Source organism: Pleurodeles waltl, chromosome 4_2, assembly GCF_031143425.1.
Source record: "Pleurodeles waltl isolate 20211129_DDA chromosome 4_2, aPleWal1.hap1.20221129, whole genome shotgun sequence".
Taxonomy (NCBI): domain Eukaryota; kingdom Metazoa; phylum Chordata; class Amphibia; order Caudata; family Salamandridae; genus Pleurodeles; species Pleurodeles waltl.
Genome location: NC_090443.1, coordinates 310,299,898 through 310,324,585, shown reverse-complemented (window position 1 = coordinate 310,324,585; position 24,688 = coordinate 310,299,898).

The following is a 24,688-nucleotide window of genomic DNA, read 5'->3' as shown; positions in this document are numbered from 1 at the left end:
AAAGTAGACCCTGCTAACTTAGAAGTGTGGATTTAGCCTGCCTGTATCCAAGGGGATTCTGAATAGAGCAGAAGCTGACTCCTCCCTTCCCACGGGGACTGGGCTTCTGTTAACTTGGCCCTTATATAAGTTTCTATTGGTTGTTGCATATGGTGTTGTGATAGGTTGTTGGGGGCTGGTCTTTATATTGGCTTAGGGATTAGAGTTGGGCTTGTGATTGGTAGTAGGGCTGAGATTCTGAATGGTTCCTGTTTTTTAGGGCTGGGCTTGTGATTGGTAGTAGGGCTGAGATTTCTGATTGGTTCCTGTTTTTTAGGGCTGGGCTTGTGATTGGTAGTAGGGTTGAGATTTCTGATTGGTTCCTGGTTTTAGGGCTGGGCTTGTGATTGGTAGTAGGGCTGAGATTCTGATTGGTTCCTGGTTTTAGGGCTGGGCTTGTGATTGGTAGTAGGGTTGAGATTCTGATTGGTTCCTGGTTCTATGGTTGAGGTTGTAATTGGTTGTCAGGATTAGGGGTGTGATTGATGATTAGGGCTGGGTCTCCCATTAGTTGTTTGAATTAGGGTTACAGATCTGATTGGTTAGGGTTAGGACTAGGTTTCTATTGGCCAGTAGGGCTATTTAAGCCTAGGGCGCAGGGAGTCTCAGCCCGGGCGTTGAGGCGAAGGGCGGAGAGGACAAGGGCAGTTGCCTGTTTGGGCCTATTCAGGACTGGTAGGGACTAGGGCCAGAAATGCTGAAAGGAACTTACTCCCTACACAGCCATCAACATGCAAACACATTATCTGCAAAGACATCCAACTCCTGCATCACAAACTGACCGCATACAGATTGCAATGTCCCATCATCCAATACGATACCCCATATACAACACCTATACACATATCCACCACAACTACAACAGTAAAACACCTTCATTCTCACAGCAAACACTACTCTGTCCACTCCCACTAACTCAACCTCCCATCACCCACACAACACAAAACAACACTATACATTACATTCAGCCTTCCAGATACACACTCCCTGTTCATACAAACCAACAACACTATCCTCTTTTTGCTCCACACAGACCACCTTTCATCATGACAATTCCTAAACCCAGCCTTCCAACACACCATCTACAAACGCCCTTCTCTCTTTACCAATTACGCTCAACCATACAATCCTCACACTCCACTCCACCAAACATATTACCTCTTCCAGTCATCACAACTAACACAAACTCCCCTGACATACATCCACCCCTCTTACACACCTTATACATTCATCTCCAAAACACCCCCTGTAATATTCTAATTCCACTCACCAGCACTAACTCACATACAGATCCCTCACCGAAAACCACTACCTCAATATCCCCTCTCACTGTTCCACAAAAACAATACAGACCACACACATCAGCACATCAAATCAACACAAACTTTCATTATACTTATCGTCACACCCACTCCCACCCTTGTGACTACACCAAGAATACAAATCCCGTCCAACCTTTACCCCTACATTCTCACTCTTCACAAACATCTACAAGCACCCCAACACAGAAACATTCATTCACCCGCCTCTCCTCCATTGCACAATTTAGAGCCTTACATTATGATCCACATGCTCCTCCACCACCCCTTTACCCATACTCCATCCACACTAAACAGACGCAAACAAACATAACAACATGCTACTCTTAACAACTTCGCATCCCCTTGTCTATTACATAATAAGGCTACCCTACAAAAAACAGTACACTGTTCATGTCTCTCTCAGCCACCAAGTCCACCACCCACTCACACAGACCCAACAAAATGCCTCCTAAACCTGCTGGAAGAGGAACACTCTCTTGAAAAACAAAACTACTGTGACCCTCACACAGTTATCACAACTAACACATCTGCTACAAGCTAACAACATACTGCTTACCCTTCTCCTAAACAAATCTACACCGCCACTAACACACTTATTCTAACCTGCCAGCTCATAAATGCTCGGTCACTCTCAAAAAACAAGCACCACATCTACGATCTGCTCACAGACACACAACCTGACTTACTATTCATAACAGAATCATAGTTGGGAGATGACATGGCCCTAGTGTTGCATGAAGCCTTTCCTCTGGACTATCAAACCATCACACAAAACCGTATAGGCAAGAGAGGAGGTGGACTAGCTATTATATTCAAACAGGCAATAAATCTCAGTGAAACAGACAACATTTCCATACAAGGTTGTGAAGCCCTCCTCACCAGATGCCACCCTACTCCAACTTCCTCCCGTAACTTTCACCTCCACCTAACAACTCTACATTCCCAGACGCTTTTCTAGACACAGTCTCAAACCTTATATAATACAAATACAATAGTGGCTATGCTAATGGTTCGCCCCTCCTACGTCTATATGTAAAGATAATGTTCACTTTTAACGGATAGTCCTGCCAAGGGTGCCAAACCGGTACTGCACCCAACCACTTCAGGTGCAATCGTGTTGGTTGAATAACAACCAGCACCAGTCAATCAAAAGATGTGTACCAGGGCACACCATAAAAGTTCAAAAGGTCCAATCCTTGATGTGCTCTATCACTCAAAGCACGGCATGAGTGTGTAGTACGTCATGAGGATTCAATTAATCCAATATCAAATAAATCCAATCAAAGCAACAGCCAGTCCAATGACATAAGAGCAGACACGTGTTTCGTCAATATGACTTTCTCAAGGCTGTAAAACGAACATAGAGAAAAAGAAATATATAATCACAAAGTAGTACAATAACTAGGGGATCAGAAACTTATGTTACTCTGAAGAGACACCCAGATCCAGTGCTCAAAAATTAAGCCCACAAGACAATAGTGAAGGAGCAGCACACAAAAGGGTCCCGTGTATCACTACGGCTTTGTTCACACAACATTCAAAATACAGGCAACCAGACGCCCACCTTATTACATAATACACAAACCTATGCATTCTTGGGGACCCAAACATTTGGTCTGACAAACCCAATATGCCCCATGCAAAAAATATCACCACTGGCCTAGGCGCATTGAACCTACATCAGATTGTACACAATCCTACACACATCGCTGGACATATACTAGATGTCATTTTTGCTAAGCCTGAATTAGTTACCGTAGCATCATGCCAATCACATGGTCAGACCACCATTTGATAACCTTCGGACATAAAACTCCACAAATCAACACACCCCACAACTTCTTACATACATGCACCTATCAACCTTGGAACAAACTCAATTTTGATGACTTAGAAACACAATTGACAGCCAACATAGATCTAGATACAATTAATTCTGTTCCAAAAACTTTATGAGTGGCTACAGGATGCTTTTGATATCCTAATACCACTCAGAAAAACTAAACAGGACAAAAGAAAACCAACACCTTGGAGTAACACAGAATATACAAATCATCAACCAAAAAAGCTAAAACAGGTACTATTCAGACAGAATTCAAAATGCTAAATCTGCAAATTCTCAATGAATTTCGAAAACCTACATGCTTGGAAGAAGGTCATCCCAATACTCAAGATTTCACCAACAAACTGGCAACTCATTACACAACCAAGGCAGACACATTGGACTCCTATTTTTAAAACAGAAGAAAACCATCAGCACCAACCACTTCCCTAAAATACCCTTTAAGAATAAACCAAGCCAGCCTCCACAGTCCTTCAAACAAATATCAAAAGGTGAATTTATGGATTTGATCAAAGCAAGCAGACCTTCCGGTTGCCCTTCTGACCCTTGCCCCCCCACACATCTTCAAGAACATTCTTTTATCTACTTCTGCTGCCACATTTGTAAGAGGAATCATCAACAACTCTTTAACTACAGGAACTTTTCCTGTAGACCTGAAAAAGGCATACATATGACCGTTATTAAAGAAAACAAACTTAGACCCGCAAAACCCCAACAACTACAGACCAATCACAAATGGACCTTTCCTGGGCAAACTGATAGAAAGAGCAGCATTCACCAAGATGTCACAATTCATTTAAGACAATTCTATACTTTCAGACTTCCAAACTGGATTCAGCCAAGGAAGAGGCACTGAATCGGCACTCATAACAATCTGGGATGATCTTAAAAACACAGTCGAGCTATTATATCTTGTTCCATGTACTTCACAGGGAACAGCTGCATGTATCACAATGTTAAGTATAACACGTGTATTTTCTAATGTTAGTCTGTGAACTCCACTTTATTTTATTTTATCTTATTTTATTTTTATTCTATTTCATTGTAATTTATTTAATTTTATGTTAATTTAGGTTATTTCTGTAGATTTTGAGGTGTCGACTTTTGAAAATGATAACAAGTAGTATAATGTATAGCAGTTAATTAAATGGATCACATAGAGTTTCACGTTTGCTGATAAACACTTGAGGAAATATTGGTTAAAAATATAAAATAACACATGTTTTCTGTTGAACTACTCCACTCCAAAATGGGCGACATATTTCATGGGTGCATATGTAAAGTTTATTGCTTCAGTCCTTTTACTATTGTTGTGCACTGGTTTACAATTGAGGAACAATAAGAAGCGAGGAAGGACTACCAAAATATGTCGATTTAGGAAACCGTGAACTAGGAGCAGGAGCTCCGAAACGCGTTGAGTTTTTTCTGCCATTTGGAATAAAACAACACATGCCAAGTAATCTGAGCCGTGGGACGCTGTCTACTTTTCAATTGAAGTTGAGTAGCAGGCACCGGATTTTTGTTGGAATATATATATATATATATATATATATATATATATATATATATATATATATATATATATATATATATATAATTATATATATATATGTGTGTGTGTTATTCTATGCTTAACATGTTCATAGGTCATTGCATAGCTCCTAGAGAAGTTGTTATATTAGATACTTATGAATCCGTGCTCTCATTTTACATCACACTTCACCAATCACAATATGTCATGTCTCTATCAATCTATCCTCCATTCCCACTCTGACTCATCCCAAATCCATTCTACTACTTTCATCTCCTAAATAACCCTGCCGAAGCTATTCCCTCCTCTTCCACATCTAACTCACCCAAACCTCACTTTACTAGTATAAATTCCCAAACAACCCTACTGAATTCTCCCTCATTTATCTCACCCTGCTACTATGATCTCCCTAACCCTTTCCACAGACTCTTCCCTCCTCCATCCCCTCTTTACTCATCCCAAGCCTAAATCCTATTACCATAAACTCCCAATTAACCCTTCTGGATTCTTCCCTCCTCCCCCTCTCCATTACTCCAGTCAATCTAACCAACAAACTCACATATCCACAGCTCAAATTAACTCATAATAATACTAAAACTGTACTCATATTTCCCTAGACTAATCCACCACTAATTCTTTTTGGGCTCCGGAGTAGCGTGCTACTCACCGAAAAGTGTTTTGCATGCCTAGCTAGGGGTAGTAAGCGCTATATAAATACTATTACAATACAATACAATACTTTTTTATACCACAACATAGTTAACATACATGCAAAATCTCTTTACTGTTTTTCAACCTTTTTAAAAATATCTGTTAATATGTGTTTTCCATTGCAAATCTCAAGTCAGACATATGTCAATGATCCTCTACTTACAGTGCAAAAGTACCATTAATGGCTACTTGTCCCACTGTGCTTTCTCTCATAATCCCTTTCATCTTTTTTTGGTATACCACTTTTAAATGGGCACTATTTGTTAACCCTTTCCATGTTTGCTGTTAAGAAGCCCAATTTGGATCCACCGTAGGGCTCGGACTGCCCCCCAACCCCATGCCCATGGGGCCCACTGTGGATCCGTGGATCCACACAAAAGCCCTTAAAAGCATTGAACAATCTGATGTTAATGTGTTTCATTTATATTTTAGTTTGTACAGTATAGTCAACTACAAGGCATATACTCACTAATGAGCAATTTTTGTACACCACTCTGCTTTTCAGTTTCATACTACAGTCTCTTTTGTCCCCCCAGATGCGTTTAGCTCCATTTCTATAGTAGCTATTGTAGGAGGCTGGCCTGGCTTGTAGTGGGTACCAAGGGGTACTTACACTCTGTACCAGGTCCAATTATCCCTTATTAGTGTAGAAGAGGTGTTTCTAGCAGCTTAGGCTGATAGAAGGTAGCTTTAGCAGAGCAGCGTAGGCTGAACTAGGAGACATGCAAAGTTCCTACTATACCACTGGTGTCATATGCACAATATCATAAGAAAACACAATACACAGATGTACTAAAAATAAAGGTACTTTATTTTTATGACAATATGCCAAAAGTATCTCAGTGAGTACCCTCAGTATGAGGATGCCAAATATACACAATATATATGTACACAATACCAAAAATATGCAGTAATAGCAAAAGGAAGTAATGCAAGCAATGTAAAGTTACAGTAGATTGCAGTAGGAGCACATAGGTATAGGGGCAACAAAAACCATATACTCCAAAAGTGGAATGCGAACCACGATGGACCCCAAATCTTTGTGAGCTTGTAGAGGGTCGCTGGGGCTGTAAGAAAACAGTGAGGGTTAGAAAAATAGCCCACCCCAAGACCCAGAAAAGTAGGTGTAAAGTGCACCTATGTTCCCCAGAGAGCACAGAAGTTGTGATAGGGGAATTCTGCAAGGAAGACCAACACCAGCAATGCAACCAAAGTGGATTTCCGGACAAGAGTACCTGTAGAACAAGGGGACCAAGTCCAAGAGTCGCGACAAAGTCGAGATTGGGCAGATGCCCAGGAAATGCCAGCTGAGGGTGCAAAGAAGCTGCCACTGGATGGTAGAAGCTGTGGATTCTGCAAGAACGAACAGGGCTAGAAACTTCCCCTTTGGAGGATGGATGTCCCACGTCGTGAAGAAGCTTGCAGAGGTATTCCCACGCAGAAAGACCACAAACAAGCCTTACTAGCTGCAAGGGTCACGGTTAGGGCTTTTGGATGCTGCTGTGGCCCAAGAGGGACCAGGATGTCACCACTTGGATGAGGAGACAGAGGGGGCGCACAGCAAGTCAGGGAGCCCTCACAGGAGCAGGCAGCACCTGCAGAAGTGCCGGAACAGGCACTACGAAGAGGAGTGAACCGGAGCTCACCCGAAGACACAAAAGGGAGTCCCACGACGCCGGAGGACAACTCAGGAGGTTGTGCACTGCAGGTTAGAGTGTCGGGACCCAGGCTTGGCTGTGCACGAAGGACATCCTGGAAGAGTGCACAGGAGCCGGAGCAGCTGCAAATCACACGGTAACCAGCAATGCAGTCTAGCGTGGGGAGGCAAGGACTTACCTCCACCAAACTTGGACTGAAGAGTCACTGGACTGTGAGAGTCACTTGGACAGCGTTGCTGAGTTCCAGGGACCACGCTCGTCGTGCTGAGAGGGGACCCAGAGGACCGGTGATGCAGTCTTTTGTTGCCTGCGGTTGCAGGGGGAAGATTCCGTCGACCCACGGGAGATTTCTTTAGAGCTCCTGGTGCAAGAAGGAGGCAGGCTACCACCAGAGCATGCACCACCAGGAAACAGTCGAGAAGGCGACAGGATCAGCGATACAAGGTTGCAGTAGTCGTCTTTGCTACTTTGTTGCGGTTTTGCAGGCGTCCTGAGCAGTCAGCAGTCGATCCTTTGGCAGAAGGTGAAGAGAGAGATGCAGAGGAACTCTGATGAGCACTTGCATTCGTTATCTAAAGAAGTCCCCAAAGCAGAGACCCTAAATAGCCAGAAAAGGAGGTTTGGCTACCTAGGAAGGAGGATAGGCTAGCAACACAGGTAAGAGCCTATCAGGAGGAGTCTCTGACGTCACCTGCTGGCACTGGCCACTCAGAGCAGTCCAGTGTGCCAGCAGCACCTCTGTTTCCAAGATGACAGAGGTCTGGAGCACACTGGAGGAGTCCTGGGCACCTCCCCTGGGAGGTGCAGGTCAGGGGAGTGGTCACTCCCCTTTCCTTTGTCCAGTTTCGCACCAGAGCAGGGCTGGGGGATCCCTGAACCGGTGTAGACTGGCTTATGCAGAGATGGGCACCATCTGTGCCCATCAAAGAATTTTCAGAGGCTGGGGGAGGCTACTCCTCCCCAGCCCTGACACCTTTTTCCAAAGGGGGAGGGTGTAACACCCTCTCTCTGAGGAAGTCCTTTGTTCTGCCTTCCTGGGCCAAGCCTGGCTGGACCCCAGGAGGGCAGAAACCTGTCTGAGGGGTTGGCAGCAGCTGCAGTAAAACCCCGGGAAAGGCAGTTTGGCAGAACCCAGGTCTGTGCTAGAGACTCGAGGGATCATGGAATTGTCTCCCCAATGGCAGGATGGCATTGGGGTGACAATTCCATGATCTTAGACATGTTACATGGCCATGTTCGGAGTTACCATTGTGACGCTGTACATAGGTAGTGACCTATGTACAGTGCACGCGTGTAATGGTGTCCCCGCACTCACAAAGTCCGGGGAATTTGCCCTGAACGATGTGGGGGCACCTTGGCTCGTGCCAGGGTGCCCACACACTAAGTAACTTAGCACCCAACCTTTACCAGGTAAAGGTTAGACATATAGGTGACTTATAAGTTACTTAAGTGCAGGGGTAAATGGCTGTGAAATAACGTGGACGTTATTTCACTCAGGCTGCAGTGGCAGGCCTGTGTAAGAATTGTCAGAGCTCCCTATGGGTGGCAAAAGAAATGCTGCAGCCCACAGGGATCTCCTGGAACCCCAATACCTTGGGTACCTCAGTACCATATACAAGGGAATGATAAGGGTGTTCTAGTATGCCAATGTGAATTGGTGAAATTGGTCACTAGCCTGTTAGTGACAATTTGGAAAGCAGAGAGAGCATAACCACTGAGGTTCTGATTAGCAGAGCCTCAGTGAGACAGTTAGTCATCACACAGGGAACACATACAGGGCACACTTATGAGCACTGGGGCCCTGGCTGGCAGGGTCCCAGTGACACATACACTAAAACAACATATATACAGTGAAATATGGGGGTAACATGCCAGGCAAGATGGTACTTTCCTACAGCTATATTTCCAATCATCTGAGCCTACCAGTAGGTCAAAAGTTCACGATACTTTCCCTCAATAGCATACTAGCTTCTCATTACTGTAATAGGTGTGGTTGACTGTTTGAATAACCCAAACAGCATATTTGTTTATATTTTTCCAAATCCAATCACAGTTATTTACCTTTTTTCTTAAAGTCACTGCTTAATTTTAGTTCCCTGGACATATCTACCATCCAATTAAATATGTTCTTTTAGATTTTACTTGCCATCATCCATTTTATTTGCCCTTCATCTTCAAAACTACCTCATTCCGCTGCAGCCTGTTCCTGTGTGTTACTCCTGCTTGTTGCCAAAATGGTCAGAGTCTGGATTGTGGGCCACAGTTTTGTGTTTTGGGCCAGAGAGATTGCTAAAAAGAGTGACATTGACAGGGACCTAGGTTTACCTAATGTAGACATTACTTGGGTTGGCCAGAGTGGGTGAAAGTGGCTGCACGTGCTGCCTTTGGTTGTAAGCATTGCAGATTGTCAACATCCAGACATCATGATTGTGCATTCTGGTGGCAATAACCTAGGCACAATTACTGGGGAAGGACTGGAAACCCTAATGAAGGATACCTTTTCTAAATTGATGTCATTTTTACCATATACTGGCTTAGTGTTCTCAAACAATTGCCAAATACAGAAGTGGCAGTGGTCAAGCCAATTTTGTCAACAGCAAGAGAAATCCAGGAAACAAGTCAATAAAGCTGTTTCTGCATTTCTCCGAGACCACAACATGGGCTTTATATGACATAACAACTTACGCTTCAATATAGACGGAATATATAAAAAAGACGGAGTCCATTTCACAGACGTAGGCACAGGGTATTCCTTAACAACTTAAAAGACTGCATCCTGTTCTGTGTGTAATTATCATCTACATACCATAAACACAAAGGCTCTTTTCAGAGCCAATGCTGTGTGTGGGCATGTGAGTAATGGTGTAAGTCACTGTGTGGGTATGTGAGTAGCTTTCTAGTGCCTGTATGGGTATGCTAGTGATTTTCTGGATCTGTGAATGTTGCTCTATAAGTGTGTGAGTAGGTGTGATGGTGGTTGTGTGGATGTGTAAGTGGTTCTGTGAGTGGCTGAGTGGCTGTGTCACTGGCTGCATGGATCGGATCTATAAGTGGGTGTGTAAGTGGCTGTATAGGTATATGAATGGTTGTGTGGGTGTGTAACTGTGTGAGTGTGTGGTGGGTGCATGAGAGGATGCGTTAGTGTTTGTGTGGGTCTGTGAATGGGTGCATGATTGGTTCTCTGGGTCTGTAAGTGGGTGTGCGAGTGGCCCTATGGGTGCTTGAAATGTGTGTTCAAGTAGTTTTTAGGGTGTCTGAATAGGTGTGTGACAAGCTGTATGGATGTGTGAGTGGATGTGTCAGTGGTTTTGCTGTATAAGTGTGTGAGTGGTATGTAAGTGGCTGTGTGGGTCTGAGTGGATAAATGAGTTGTTCTCTGGGTATGTGAGTGGGGGTGTGAATGGTTGTATGAATGTGCAAATTGGTGTGTCAGTGATTTTCTGGGTCTTTAAGTGAGTAAGTGAATGTCAGTATGGGTGTGTGATTAGATGTGTCCGTGTTTTTGCTGTATAGGTGTGTGAGTGGGTCTGTAAGTGACTGTGTGGGTCTCTCAGTGGTGTCTCAGTCGCTGTATGGATGTGCAACTCGGTGTGTCAGTGGTTTTGCTGTTAAGGTGTATGAGTGGGTGTGTAAGTGGCTGTGTGGGTCTGTAAGTGTGTGTGTAAGTGGTTGTATGGGTGTTTAAATCAATGTGTGAGTGTCTAAGTGGCTGAGCTGGTGTGCAAGCGGGAGTAAGTGTGTGAGTGCTTTTGTGAGTCTGTGAGTGTGTGTGTGTGTGTGGGTCTCCAAGTGGATATATCAGTAACTAGTGGTGTGTGAATGGCTATATGGATGTGTGACTGGAAGTGTAAGACGTTGTACAAGTATGTGAGTGGGTGTGTACGTGTTTTCTGGGTCTTTGAGTGGGTTTGTGGGTGGCTGAGTGGCTGTGTAAGAGGACCTGTGAGTGTGTAGTACATGTATGAGTGGGGTGTGTAATTGGCTGTGTTGGTCTCTCAGTGGTGTGTCAGTGACTGTATGGGTGTGTGAGTTGGTGTGTAAGTGGTTGTGTGAGTATAAGTGGCTGTATGGATGTGTAAGTGGTGGTGTGAGTGTATGAGTGGTTGTGCGGGTGTGTACGTGGGTATGTGTGTAAGTAGGTTTGTGAGTGGGTGTGTGAGTGGTTCTCCTGATCTCTGAGTTGATGGATCAGACTGTACGAGTGTGTAAGTGGGTCTGTGAGTTCCTGTATGGATGAGTGACTGGGTTTGTGATTGGATACATGGGTGTGTGAGTCGGTGTGTTAGCAGTTTTCTAGGTCTTTGAGTGGGAGTGGTTGTGTGGGTGACTAAGTGGGTGAGTGATGGGTGGTTTTATGAGTGGGTGTTTAAGTAGCTGTGTGGGTCTGTGAGTGGGTGTGTGAGGGGTTCTCTGGGTCTTTGAGTGGATGTATCAAGGACTGCACAGGTATGTGAGTGGGTATGTGAATCACTGTATGAATGTGTGACTGGGTGTGTGAGTGGCTACATGGGTGTGTGTGTCAGTGGTTTTCTTGGTCTCCTAGTGGGTGTGTGAGTAGTTGTGTGGGTGAGTAAGTGGGAGTGTGTGGGCATGTAAGTGGCTGTGTGGGTCTCTGAGTGAGTGTGTCAGTGGTTTTGCAGTATGGGTGTGCAAGTGGGTGTGTGAGTGGCTGCGTGGGTCTGTGAGTAGGTGTGACTGTATGTGTGTGGACAGGGCTGTGTGGGTGTGTGTGTGCCTGTGTGGGCCTGTGAGTGGCTGTGTGAGCAGTTCTCTGAGTGGATGAATCAGTGACTATATGGGTATATAAGTGGTTGTATGGGTGTGTAAAATGGTGTATGAGTGGTTGTGTGAGTGTTGTGAGTAAGAGGTTCCGTGAGTGGGTGTATGTGTTTTTAGCTGGGGTGTGGATCTGCAACAGATTCACACAGGGGCTGAGCTGAGTGCAGCAGTGGAGCCACAGATTTCTCATGCGGCCACCAAAAAACATTTTTGGGTAATTTCTTGCCCAGTAGGGGTCGCTCTAAAGACCCTTCCAGCAATCCCATGGGGTCAGGATATCTCTATCCTGACCCCTTATCTCATATTTAATGTTTATTTCACCCCTGCTCCCCCACCCGCTAGGAACATGTCCAGATATGCAAAATGGCAGCCACAGCATTTCTCTCAGGTTGTGGCCAGTCAATCACAGCACTACTGCTGGCGCCTGGACCCTCAAATCCGAACTAATAAGTTATGAGCCACAGCCTTGACAAAAAAACATTACTGCATGCCTGTAACATTAGACAATAATGTTTTGCATATGTATGCAAGGCTAGCCAAGTAGCCACCTGGCACTTGTCAGCTACCTTGACCCCTTTAGTTAGAGCTGAGGAAGCACAGTCCTTGTGGAGTAGGTTCAAACGCCAGCTTGAGGGTCTTTTTTTAGCTAAGATATAGCAGATCTGCATAAAAATTGTAATCCGCACAAAATATTGCCCTTAGCTACCACATTCGCTTTTTCTGCTCCAGGAAACTCCACAAGAAACACTGATCATCTATTTGTCTTCCCTACTGGGACCCTGGCAGACAGGATTGAACTGAAATTGCACTTTGTGCACTTCTAAGCCACTCTTTGAAGTCTCCCCCACTTCAAAGGCACATTTGGGTATTTAAACAGGGCCTCTGCCCCTACCAACGCAGACACTTCCTGGAGAAGGGAACCTGAACCAGAACCTGCATCTTGCCAAGAAGAACTGCCTGGCTGCCCAAAGGACTCACCTGACTGCTTTCTGTTAAGGACTGCTGCCTTGCTGTTGCCCTGCTGCCTTGCTGCTCTCTGGCTGTGGTGAGAAGTGCTCTCCAAGGGCTTGGATATAGCTTGCCTCCTGTTCCCTGAAGTGTCAGGACCAAAAAGACTTCATCTCAACAAGAAGAACTCCTTGTGCAGCGAAACACGACACACAGCCTGCCAGAAATGAAGCACAGCAGTGGAAATTTCACCACACGCCAATCCGGAACGATGCAGCCCACCTTCGCAACGAGGAGATCGACGCAGTGCCAGAGTAGCGACCGGGAATTTAACACACAGTCCACTGGATCGACGCACAGCCGAGCCAGAACGACGCAGTCCGACTTCCAGAGAGGAATCGACGCAGCGCCTGCCATGCAGTAGAAATTTCCACGCAACACCCACCAGATCGACGCAGCCCATGTGACCTCGTCCTGTCAGCACCGGAAATCCACGCATCGTCCCCGGGGTGTCCGAAAAACCTGCAACCCGAAGAGGATCCATGACTGAGTGCTCGAAATCGACGCACAGCCGTCCCTTCGTGAAAACTAAACGACACATCGCCGTGTGCGGCCCGTTAAATCGACGTACACCTCCTTGTTTTCCACGTATCTCCTCCTCTGCGGTTCTTTGCTGAGATTTTGAACACAAACCAGGTACTTTGTGCTTGAAAGAGACATTAAATGCTTTTAAAAGACTAAATACACTTAGGGGGTCATTACGACCCCGTTGGTCCTGGACTGCCCCGCTGGCGGTGGCGGTAGTGCTGCCAACAGGCTGGCGGTGTCTACCATGCGTATTATGACCGTGGCGCATTCGCCAGGGTCATAGCGCAGGTACCGCTAGCCTACCACCAGGCGGTCGTAATCCGCCGGGGCAACGCTGCAAGCACTGGGGATTATGAGTCCCCACCCGCCAGCCTGTCCATGGCAGTAAACACCGCCATGGAAAGGCTGGTATTAAGGGGGACTCGGGTGCCCTTGGGGGCCCCATTGCACATTTCACTGCCCGAATTACAGGCAGTGAAATGCACAACAGCTGCTGCTGCACCCGCTGCACATCAACATTGCCGCCGGCTCTATTACAAGCCGGCTTCAATGTTGATGTGACTTTTCTGCTGGGCCAGCGGGGGGGAACGCTGTTTCCGTCCGCTGCCCCAGGGGTAAACTCATCGTAATGAGGGCCTTAATATCACTTTTACAGTGATATCTCAACATATACTTACTGCATCCTAATCGTTTTGACCTGCATTTTATTAGATAAATATTATATATTTTTCTAAACACTGTGTGGTGTATTTTTATGGGGCTATACTGTGTTATTGCATGATTTATTGCAAAAATACTTTACACATTGCGTTCTAAGTTAAGCCTGACTGCTCAGTACCAAGCTACCAGAGGGTGGGCACAGGATAATTTTGATTGTGTGTGACTTACCCTGAGTAGAGTGAGGGTCCTTGCTTGTACAGGTGGTAACCTGACTGCCAACCAAAGACCCCATTTCTAACATTGGTGATCAGTGATGAGGATAGGACTTGTATTGTGCAGTGACATACAATAGCTAAGTGTTCACTACCTACCCACAGTTAAAAGTCAACTTGTTTTTTTAAATCTTTTTCTGCAATTTAGTTTTCTACCTGATATTTTTTAACTAAAATCCTCATTCAACATGTCTCTGTCTGGGTCTCAAGCAGGAGATGAAGATTTTGATCTGCCCATGCTGGAGGCCTACACTGTTAAACAGCTAAAGGGGTTCGACAGGGATATGGGAGTATCTACCCAGAAGGCCTCCAGAAATGAGGAATTCCAAATGGCGCTGAGGGCCTGGGCAGAAGCCCATTCTGATGATAATGTTGAGGAGGAGAGTCAAGAGGATGGCCCCTCAGAGGATTTTTTGCCATTGGTGTAGGATGTTACCACTGCAATTGTGCCCCCTGCCAAACCAGAGAGCAGTGACTCTGATCAGGGCCTGACCGCAGACGAAAGGAGAGAGGAGAGAGAATTCCAATTGCAAATGGCAAGGTTAAAAATTGAAGCTGAACAGGAGGAAAGGAGGGCAGAGAGAGAAGCCAAACAGAAAGAAGCTGAGAGAGCAGCCAAGCAAATTGAAGCTGAGAGAGCTGAGGCTGCAGCTGAGAGAGTCTTGGCTGAAAAGTAACTTTTGTTGGCTCATGAACTTAGTCTCAATGAGCTGGAGAGCAGTGATGGTGGCAGCATACATGCAGGACCTGTTGGGGAGAGAAAGGTTTGTATACCCAAAAATGTGGTGCCAAGTTTTGTGGTGGGAGATGACATTGATAAGTGGTTGCCTGCCTATGAAGTTGCACTAAGGCCTCATGGGAACTCTGAGGAGAAATGGGGAGCTACCTTGTGGTTTTGTGTACCAGCAGTGGGGAGGGACACACTCCCTACACTAGATCCACATGATCAGAATGTCTATGCACCCATGAAAGCTGCTTTACTGGCCAAGTTTAGGCTTACCCCTGAAAAATACCGTCAGAGGTTTAGGAACAGCACCAAACTTTACACACAGACTTGGGTAGACTGTTTTGATTCCTCCAAAAAGGCACTGAACGGATGGGTGTGGGGCAGCAAAGTAAATGATTACAAAGGATTATATGATTTGATTCTGAGAGGGCATATGCTCAGTATTTGTTTTACAGAGTTGCGCCAGGCAGACCTCAGGGTTAGAACCAGAGTGTCCAAAAAGGTATCTGAGGGGACACTGTAGGAAAGTACCATCTTGCCTGGCATGTTACCCCCATCTTCACTGTATGTATGTTTGTTTTTGCCTATGTGTCACTGGGATCCTGCTAGGCAGGACCCCAGTGCTCATAATGCATGCCCTGTATGTGTCCCCTATTTGGTGCCTAACTGTATCACTGAGGCTCTGCTAACCAGAACCTCAGTGTTTATGTTCTCTCTGCTTTTAAATTTTTCACTGCAGGATAGTGACTAATTTTACCAGTTCTCATTGGCACACTGGAACACCCTTATAATTCCCTTGTATATGGTACCCAGGTACCCAGGGTATTGGGGTTCCAGGAGATCCCTATGGGCTGCAGCATTTCTTTTGCCACCCATAGGGAGCTCAGACAATTCTTACACAGGACTGCCACTGCAGGTTGAGTGAAATAACGTCCACGTTATTTCACAGCCATTTTCACTGCACATAAGTAACTTATAAGTCACCTATATGTCTAACCCTCACTTGGTGAAGGTTAGGTGCCAAGTTACTTAGTATGTGGGCACCCTGGCACTAGCCAAGGTGCCCCCACATTGTTCAGGGCAAATTCCTCGAACCTTGTGAGTGCGGGGACACCATTACACACGTGCACTACATATAGGTCACTACCTACATGTAACTTCACAATCGTAACTTCAAACATGGCCTTGTAACATGTCTAGGAACAATTCCATACATCCCCGGGTCTCTAGCACAGAACCCGGGTATTGCCAAACTGCCTTTCTGGGGTCTCCACCGCAGCTGCTGCCAACCCCTCAGACAGGTTTCTGTCACAGTGGGGCCTGGGCAGCCTGGTCCCAGGAAGGCAGAACAAAGGATTTCCTCTGAGAGAGGGCGTTACACCCTCTCCCTTTGGAAATAGGTGGGAAGGGCTGGGGAGGAGTAGCCTCCCCAGCCTCTGGAAATGCTTTGAAGGGCACAGATGGTGCCTATCTCTACATAAGCCAGTCTACACCGGTTCAGGGATCCCCCAGCCCTGCTCTGGCACGAAACTGGACAAAGGAAAGGGGAGTGACCACTCCCCTGACCAGCACCTCCCAGGGGAGGTGCCCAGAGCTCCTCCAGTGTGTCCCAGACCTCTGCCATCTTGGATTCAGAGGTGTTGGGGCACAATGGACAGCTCTGAGTGGCCAGTGCCAGCAGGTGACGTCAGAGACCCCCTCTGATAGATGCTTACCTTTCTCAGTAGCCAATCCTCCTTTTGGGGCAATTTAGGGTCTCTCCTCTGGGCTATTCCTCAGATAACGAATGCAAGAGCTCACCAGAGTTCCTCTGCACTTCCCTCTTTGACTTCTGCCAAGGATCGACCGCTGACTGCTCCAGAACGCCTGCAAAAACGCAACAAAGTTGCAAGACGACTACCAGCAACATTGTAGCGCCTCATCCTGCCGGCTTTCTGGACTGTTTCCTAGTTGTGCATGCTCTGAGGGCTGTCTGCCTTCACCCTGCACTGGAAGCCAAGAGGAAATCTCCTGTGGTTCAACTGAATCTTCCCCCTGCCAACGCAGGCACCAAACTTTTGCATCACTGGTCCTCTGGGGCCCCTCTCATCCTGACAAGCGTGGTCCCTGGAACACAGGAGCTGGGTCCAAGTGTGTCCCACAGTCCAGTTGCCCTTCTGTCCAAATTTGGTGGAGGTAAGTCCTTGTCTCCCCACGCCAGACAGTAATCTTGTGTACTGCGTGATCTGCAGCTGCTCCGGCTTCTGTGCACTTTTCCAAGGATTCCTTTGTGCACAGCCTAGCCTGGGTCCCCAGCACTCCGTCCTGCATTGCCCAACTCGCTGAGTTGGACTCCGACGACGTGGGACCCTCCTTTGTGACTCTGAGTCGACTGCTGTCCTCAGATCTTCTAAGTGCCTGTTCTGGTACTTCTGCGGGTGCTGCCTGCTTCTGCGGGGCTCTTTGAGTTGCTGAGCGCCCCCTCTGTCTCCTCCAAGGGGCAACATCCTGGTCCTTCCTGGTCCCCAGCAGCACCCAAAATCCTCAACCGCAACTCTTGCAGCTAGCAAGGCTTGTTTGCGGTATTTCTGCGTGGGAACACTTCTGCATCCTCCAACACGCCTTGGGACATCTTCTGACGAAAGGAGAAGTTCCTGGCACCTTCCGTTGTTGCAGAATCTTCGGCTTCTTCCACCCAGAGGCAGCCCTTTTGCACCTTCATCCGGGGTTTAGTGGGCTCTTGCCCCCCCTGGACACTTGCGTGACTCTTGGACTTGGTCCCCTTCCTTTACAGGTCCTCAGGTCCAGGAATCCGTCTTCAGTGTTTTGCTGGTGGTTGTGGTTCTTGCAGAATCCCCTATCTCGACTATACTGTCTTTCTGGGGTAGTAGGATAACTTTGCTCCTACTTTTCAGGGTCTTGGGGTGGGGTATCTTGGACACACTTACTGTTTTCTCACAGTCCCAGCGACCCTCCACAACCTCCCATAGGCCTGGGGTCCATTTGTGGTTCGCATTCCATTTTGGAGTATATGGTTTGTGTTGCCCCTAGGCCTATGTCTACCTATTGCATCCTATTGTGATTCTACATTGTTTGCACTACTTTTCTTACTGTTACTTACCTGTTTTGGGTTTGTGTACATATAATTTGTGTATATTACTTACCTCCTAAGTGAGGGTATCCTCTGAGATACTTTTGACATATTGTCACTAAAATAAAGTACCTTTATTTTTAGTAACTCTGAGTATTGTGTTTTCTTGTGATATTGTGCTATATGATATAAGTGGTATAGTAGGAGCTTTGCATGTCTCCTAGTTCTGCCTAAGCTTCTTTGCCATAGCTACCTCTATCAGCCTAAGCTGCTAGAAACACCTCTATTCTACTAATAAGGGATAACTGGACCTGGCACAAGGTGTAAGTACCACAAGGTACCCACTATAAGCCAGGTCAGCTTCCTTCCTCCCACAAAGGTGGTCAGGGTTCCCAACAGAAGAAAGAGGGGGGAGAAAAACGTAAAGATAAGGAACACTCAAAAGGCCCCCAAAACAATTCCCAAGGGGAGGGTGGTAACCATTCCTCATCTATGTTTGGGAAGAAACCAGGGTACTTCGATAGGAAGATAGGGAAGTTGATCCCCAAATGCTTAGAGTGCTACCAGCAGGGACACTCTAAGGGCGACTCCCAGTGTTCCAAGAGAGCACAGCCCACCACTGGAGGGCAGACACCTGTGTTGGCTAGTGTAGTGCTCGGGGGGAGACAGTCCTAGTTAGCTTTGGGGGGAAGATAGAGGTGTCCCTGGGAGAGAAGGAGATGGTGCCAAAAACCCACATGCCTGCAAATACTTCCAAGTATAGTCAGTGGGTCACCATTGATGGGCAAAGGGTGGAGGCTCTGTGTGACACAGGAGCCAGTATGACTACTGACAAGAGTCAGCTGGTGTCAGCAGAGCAGATAGTCCCTAATACATTCCACCAGGTCATAGTTGCTGACAATCGTGAGAGTCACCTACCCATGGCTCTGGTTCCCTTTGAGTGGGGGGTGGTCTCTGATACTCTAAAGGTATCTGTGAGTACTGCCATGCCTGTAGATTGTCTGTTAGGCCTGGAAAGAGGAAGAGCTCAGATCCCACCTGGAGATGTTAGGTTTGCCTGAGTGGGTCTGCAAGACCACAAGGTCCATGGCTGCCCAGGAACGGAGTCAAGTGCATCTCAAGCCTGGAACACTGGCCCAGACAGCTGTACAGAGGAAGGTCAAGAGACACGGGAAAATCGCCTCAGATATTCCCACGGTGGTGGAAGGGGCCCTAGAGTACGAGGCGCCTGAGCTAACTTGAGAGGATATTTCTGACCTGGGCAACCTGCCTGAACTTGCTGGCTGGCAAGTAGAGGGTTAGCCAACCAGGGCAGAATTCTGCAAGGCGCAGAAGGAATGCCCCACCCTTGACGGTCTGAGGCAACAGGCCACAGCCCAACCAGCTGGTGAAGCCTTTGGCGATTACCATATCTACTGGTAGAATGATCTCCTTTACAGTGAGCCTAAGGCTCCGGCCATTGGGGCAGCATGTGTGCTGGTGGTCCCTCAGTGTTACCGGGCCTTCCCACTGGGTCTAGCTCACGACATCCCCCTGGAAGGACATTTCGGCCAAGACAAGACCTTTGCCAGGCTTGTCACCCACTTGACAAGAACCTCAGTGTTTATGCTCTCTCTGATTTTTAAATTGTCACTGTAGGCTAGTGACTTCATTTACCAATTTCAATTGCCACACTGGACCCCCTTACAAGTCTCTAGTATATGGTACCTAGGCACCCTGAGCATTGCGGTTCCAGGAGATCCATATGGGCTGCAGTATTTCTTTTGCCACCCATAAGGACCTCAGACAAACCCTTCCACAGGCCTGCCATTGCAGCCTGCGTGAAGCAATGCACATGTTATTTCACAGCCATTTTCACTGCACTTAAGTAACTTATGTCACCTATATGTCTAACCTTCACTTGCTTAAGGTGAGGTGCAAAGTTACTAAGTGTGAGGGCACCCTTGTACTAGCAAAGGTGCGCTCACATAGTTCAGGTCCATTTCCTGGGATGTTGTGAGTGCGGGGGCCCCATTACACGTGTGCAATACATATAGGTCAATACCTATATGTAGCTTCACAATGGCAACTCCCAATATGGCCATGAAACATTTCTACAATCATGGAATTGTCTCCCAATCCAAATCTGGTATTGGGGAGCCAATTCCATGCATCCTGGGGGCTCCACTATGGGCCCCCAGTACTGCCAAACCAGCTCCCCGAGGCTTGCACTGCAGCTACAGCTGCTGCCACCTCACAGACAGGGTTTTGCCCTACTGGGGTCTGAACAGCTCAGTCACAGGAAAGCAGAACAAAGCATTTTCTCTGAGAGCAGGGTGTTACACCCTCTCCCTTTGGAAATACGTGTTACAGGCTGGGGAGGGTTAGACTCCCCAAAGCCTCTGGAAATGCTTTGAAGGGCACAGATACGCGCCCTCCTTGCATACGCCAGTCTACACCGGTTCAGGGACCCCTTGTCCCCAGCTCTGGCGTGAAACTGGACAAAGAAAAGGGGAGTGACCATTTCCCTGTCCATCACGCCCTAGGGGTGGTGCCCAGAGCCCCTCCAGTGTGTCCCAGGCGTCAGCCATCTTGCTTTGAAAGGTGTGGGGGCACTCTGGAGGGCTCTGCGTGGCCAGTGCTAGCAGGTGACATCGGAGACCCTTCCTGGCAGGTCCATACCTGATAAGGTAGCCAATCCCCCTCTCAGAACTATTTAGGGTCTCTCCTGTTGGTTCTCTTCAGATTCTGCTTGCACGTTTCCTTCAGGAATCCTCTGCAACTACTATTTCATCCTCTGACCTCGGATCAACCGCAGCCTGCTCCACGAACCGCTGTAACAGCAACAAAGTATCCACAAGGGATACTTTTCTTCTGCAACTTCAGCTCTAGCCTGCAACTGCAACCGTTTCCATGGTGTGCACGCTCTGGGGACTCCCTTTCTTCATCCTGCACCAGAAGGACCGAAGAAATCTCCAGTGGGGTGATGGAGTCACTCCCCTACTCATGCAGGCACCTTCTTAGACGACGACCAGTACCCTTGCACTCCTCCCACAGCGACGAGCATGCTCCCAAGGACACAGAGGGTGTACCCCATCGAAATAGACTGTCCTGAGGTCCTGCTGATGCAATTTGGAGGAGGTAAGACCTTGCCTTCCCTGAGAGCGACGGTACCCCTGTGTACTGCGTCTTCTTTACCTCCTGAGGCCTCTGTGCCCTATTTGCAAAATTACTTTGTGCACAGCCTGGCCCAGGTCCCCAGCACTCCATCCTGCGACGCTCAACTCGCTTGTCCGGCGGCGTGGGACCTTCCTCTGTTGTGCTGCACCAACCGCGTTTTGCACCTCTTTTGTCCCCGTGTCCTGGGACTCCCGTGGATGCTGTCTGGTATACTGAGGGCTCTCTAAAGTGCTGAGAGCCCCCTCTTCCTCCTCACACAGAGTTGAGGCCCCCAGGTCCCGCCTGGGTCTAGCCAGCGCCATTTTGACACAAAACGCATATTTGTGGTAACCAAGGCTTGTTGGCGACTTCCAACACAAAATCATGTCTACATCCATCTTCACATCATGGGACATTTTTTGCATCATGCAGGAACCCGCTGGCATCTTCCTATGGTGCATTCTTGCAGTTTTCGACTAATGCGGGACTCTTCTTTTGCACCCTCTTCTGGGTTGGCAGGGGCTCCTGTCCTTCCTTGAAATTCTTTTGACTTCTGGACTTGGTCTCCTTCCTTTGCAGGTCTTCAGGTCCAGGAATCCACCATTTGTTGTTTGCCGACTTGGTTGGTTCTAGCAATAACTCTAATCACGACTTGTAGTGTGTCCTAAGGAAACTTGCAGTATTTTACTCCTGCTTTTCTGGGCTCTGGGGTGAGGTAATTTACTTACCTTTTCTGTATTCATACTCTCCCAGCGATTCTGCACACACTACACTTGTCTAGGGGGGAATTCGTAATTCGCATTCCACTTTCTTAGTATATGGTTTGTGTTGCCCCTAGACCTATTTTCTCCCATTGCATTCTATAGCATTTCCTATTGTTTGCACTATCCTATGTCTAATTACTTGCCTTATCTTGGTGTCTAGTGTATATATTGTATATAATACTTACCTCCAGAAGGAGTATTGCCTCTAAGATATTTTTGGTACTGTGTCACCCAAATAAACTACCTTTATTGTTGGTAACACTTAGGCCCTGATCCGCCGTCCGCCAAGGTACCGCCGCCAAATGACCGCACCGCGGTCAGAAGACCGCGGCGGCCATTCAGACATTTCCTCTGGGCCGGCGGGCGCTCTCCAAAAGAGCGCCCGCCGGCCCAGAGGAAATGCCCCTGCAACGAGGACGCCGGCTCAGAATTGAGCCGGCGTAGTTGCAGGGGTGCGACGGGTGCAGTTGCACCCGTCGCGTATTTCAGTGTCTGCAAAGCAGACACTGAAATACTTTGCGGGGCCCTCTTACGGGGGCCCCTGCAGTGCCCATGCCATTGGCATGGGCACTGAAGGGGCCCCCAGGGGCCCCGCGGCACCCCCTACCGCCATCCTGTTCATGGCGGGTTTCCCGTCATGAACAGGATGGCGGTAGGGGGTGTCAGAATCCCCATGCTCCGCCGCCATGGAGGATTCCCCCGAGCAGCGGAAAGTCGGCGGGAGACCGCCGACTTTCCGCTTCTGACCGCGGCCCGTGGGAGCACCGCCAGCCTGTTGGCGGTGCTCCCGTGGTCGGTGGCCCTGGCGGCCACCGGCCGCCAGGGTCAGAATGACCCCCTTAGTATTGTCTTTACTTGTGTATAAGTACTGTGTGCCTATAAGTGGTATTGCAGGAGCTTTCCATGTCTCCTAGTTCAGCCTAAGCTGCTCTGCTATAGCTACCTCTATCTGCCTAAGCTGCTAGAACACTACTACTTTTCACTAATAAGGGATAACTGGACCTGGTGTAAGGTGTAAGTACCCAAGGTACACACTACAAACCAGACCAGACTCCAACATTGGTGGTGCAGCTGTGGGATAAGTACTTGCAATTGCTTTACCACTTTGTTACTGGTGCTTTTCACAAGAAAAGCTTGCTACAATACTTAGAGCATACATAGTACATACCTAGATGTAATTTTCTAACTTTCTAAAAAGTTCTTTGCAAACGTTTTTACAAATTTCTGAAAAGTTTTCTTCTTTTCTCTAAAAAGTTAGCTCTGTTATTCTATTAACTTTTTCCTCACTTTCCTAAACTTTTTCTCTTTCAATATGTCTTCTGTAAAAGCTACCCCTACAACTGTGAAAATAACATATGAGAATCTTAAGTTCAAAAGTTTGAGGAGTCTCTGTATTGAGAGAAGTTTAGGGATTGGGAAGAACCCCCATAAGGAGTTCCTCTTACTTCTCCTTCAAGATGACCAGGGACTCAGCACTGGTCCAGATCAGACGGGGGGCAGAGGATGATTCCAACCAGGAAGGCTCAGAGGAGCAAACTTACAATCCTGGGGAGGGTTCTTCCGCCGATCTATCTGTTAAGAGACCCCTTAGTACAACTGGGAGAGGGAAGGGTTCACACACTAGTAGGGCTCCCTTCAGACCTAGAGGCCAGGTCACTAGGGTGGCTCCTTCCCTTTTGCAAATGGGTTAGTACCCATTTCAAATGGATGCAAACTGCGATTGTTTTGTGACCGCATTCGCGCTCACAAAACAAACCTACATTGCACTGTGAGTCGTAATAAGAAAGGGAACACCCCTTCCTAACTGCGAGTCGCAAACCCGTTTTGCGATTCGGTAACCAGGTTACTGAATCACAAAACTGGGTTTGTGCATCGCGATGTGCTTTTTGCATGTCGCAAACAGCCAAATTCGCTGTTTGCTAGGTGCAAAAAGCTAACTACATGTGGCCCCAATTCAGAACAAGGTCGTCAACAGGCCCACAAAAATCCTCTGCGGATGGTGGGTCCAAATCCGCTTCCCACAATCAGAAAAAGCCATGGTGTAATCTGGGTAAAGCCAAAGGTCATTGGGCAAGTGACCCCACTTGTCCAAAAAGAAACACCAAACCTCCCACCACCACAAGCCCTACTGCAACCACTAGTGTCCCCAGTAATAGCAGTGGTGGTGGGAAGGGTACTACTAATAGCCAATGAAAGGGTGTAGCTGGGCTCACCATTGGTAATGTAATTGGGGTTTTTCACTGGACAAAGAAAAGGGAAGGGACCACTCCCCTGACCAGTACCTCCCAGGGGAGGTGCCCAGAGCTCCTCCAGTGTGTCCCAGACCTCTGCCATCTTGGAAACAGAGGTGATGGGGGCACACTGGACTGCTCTGAGTGGCCAGTGCCAGCAGGTGACATCAGAGACCCCCTCTGATAGGCTCGTACCTCTCTTGGTAGCCAATCCTCCTTTCTTGGTAGCCAAACCTCCTTTTCTGGCTATTTAGGGTCTCTCCTCTGGGATATTCTTCAGATAACGAATGCTAGAGCTCACCAGCGTTCCTCTGCACTTCCCTCTTCGACTTCTGCCAAGGATCGACCGATGACTGCTCCAGGATGCCTGCAAAACCGCAACAAAGTAGCAAGACGACTACCAGCAA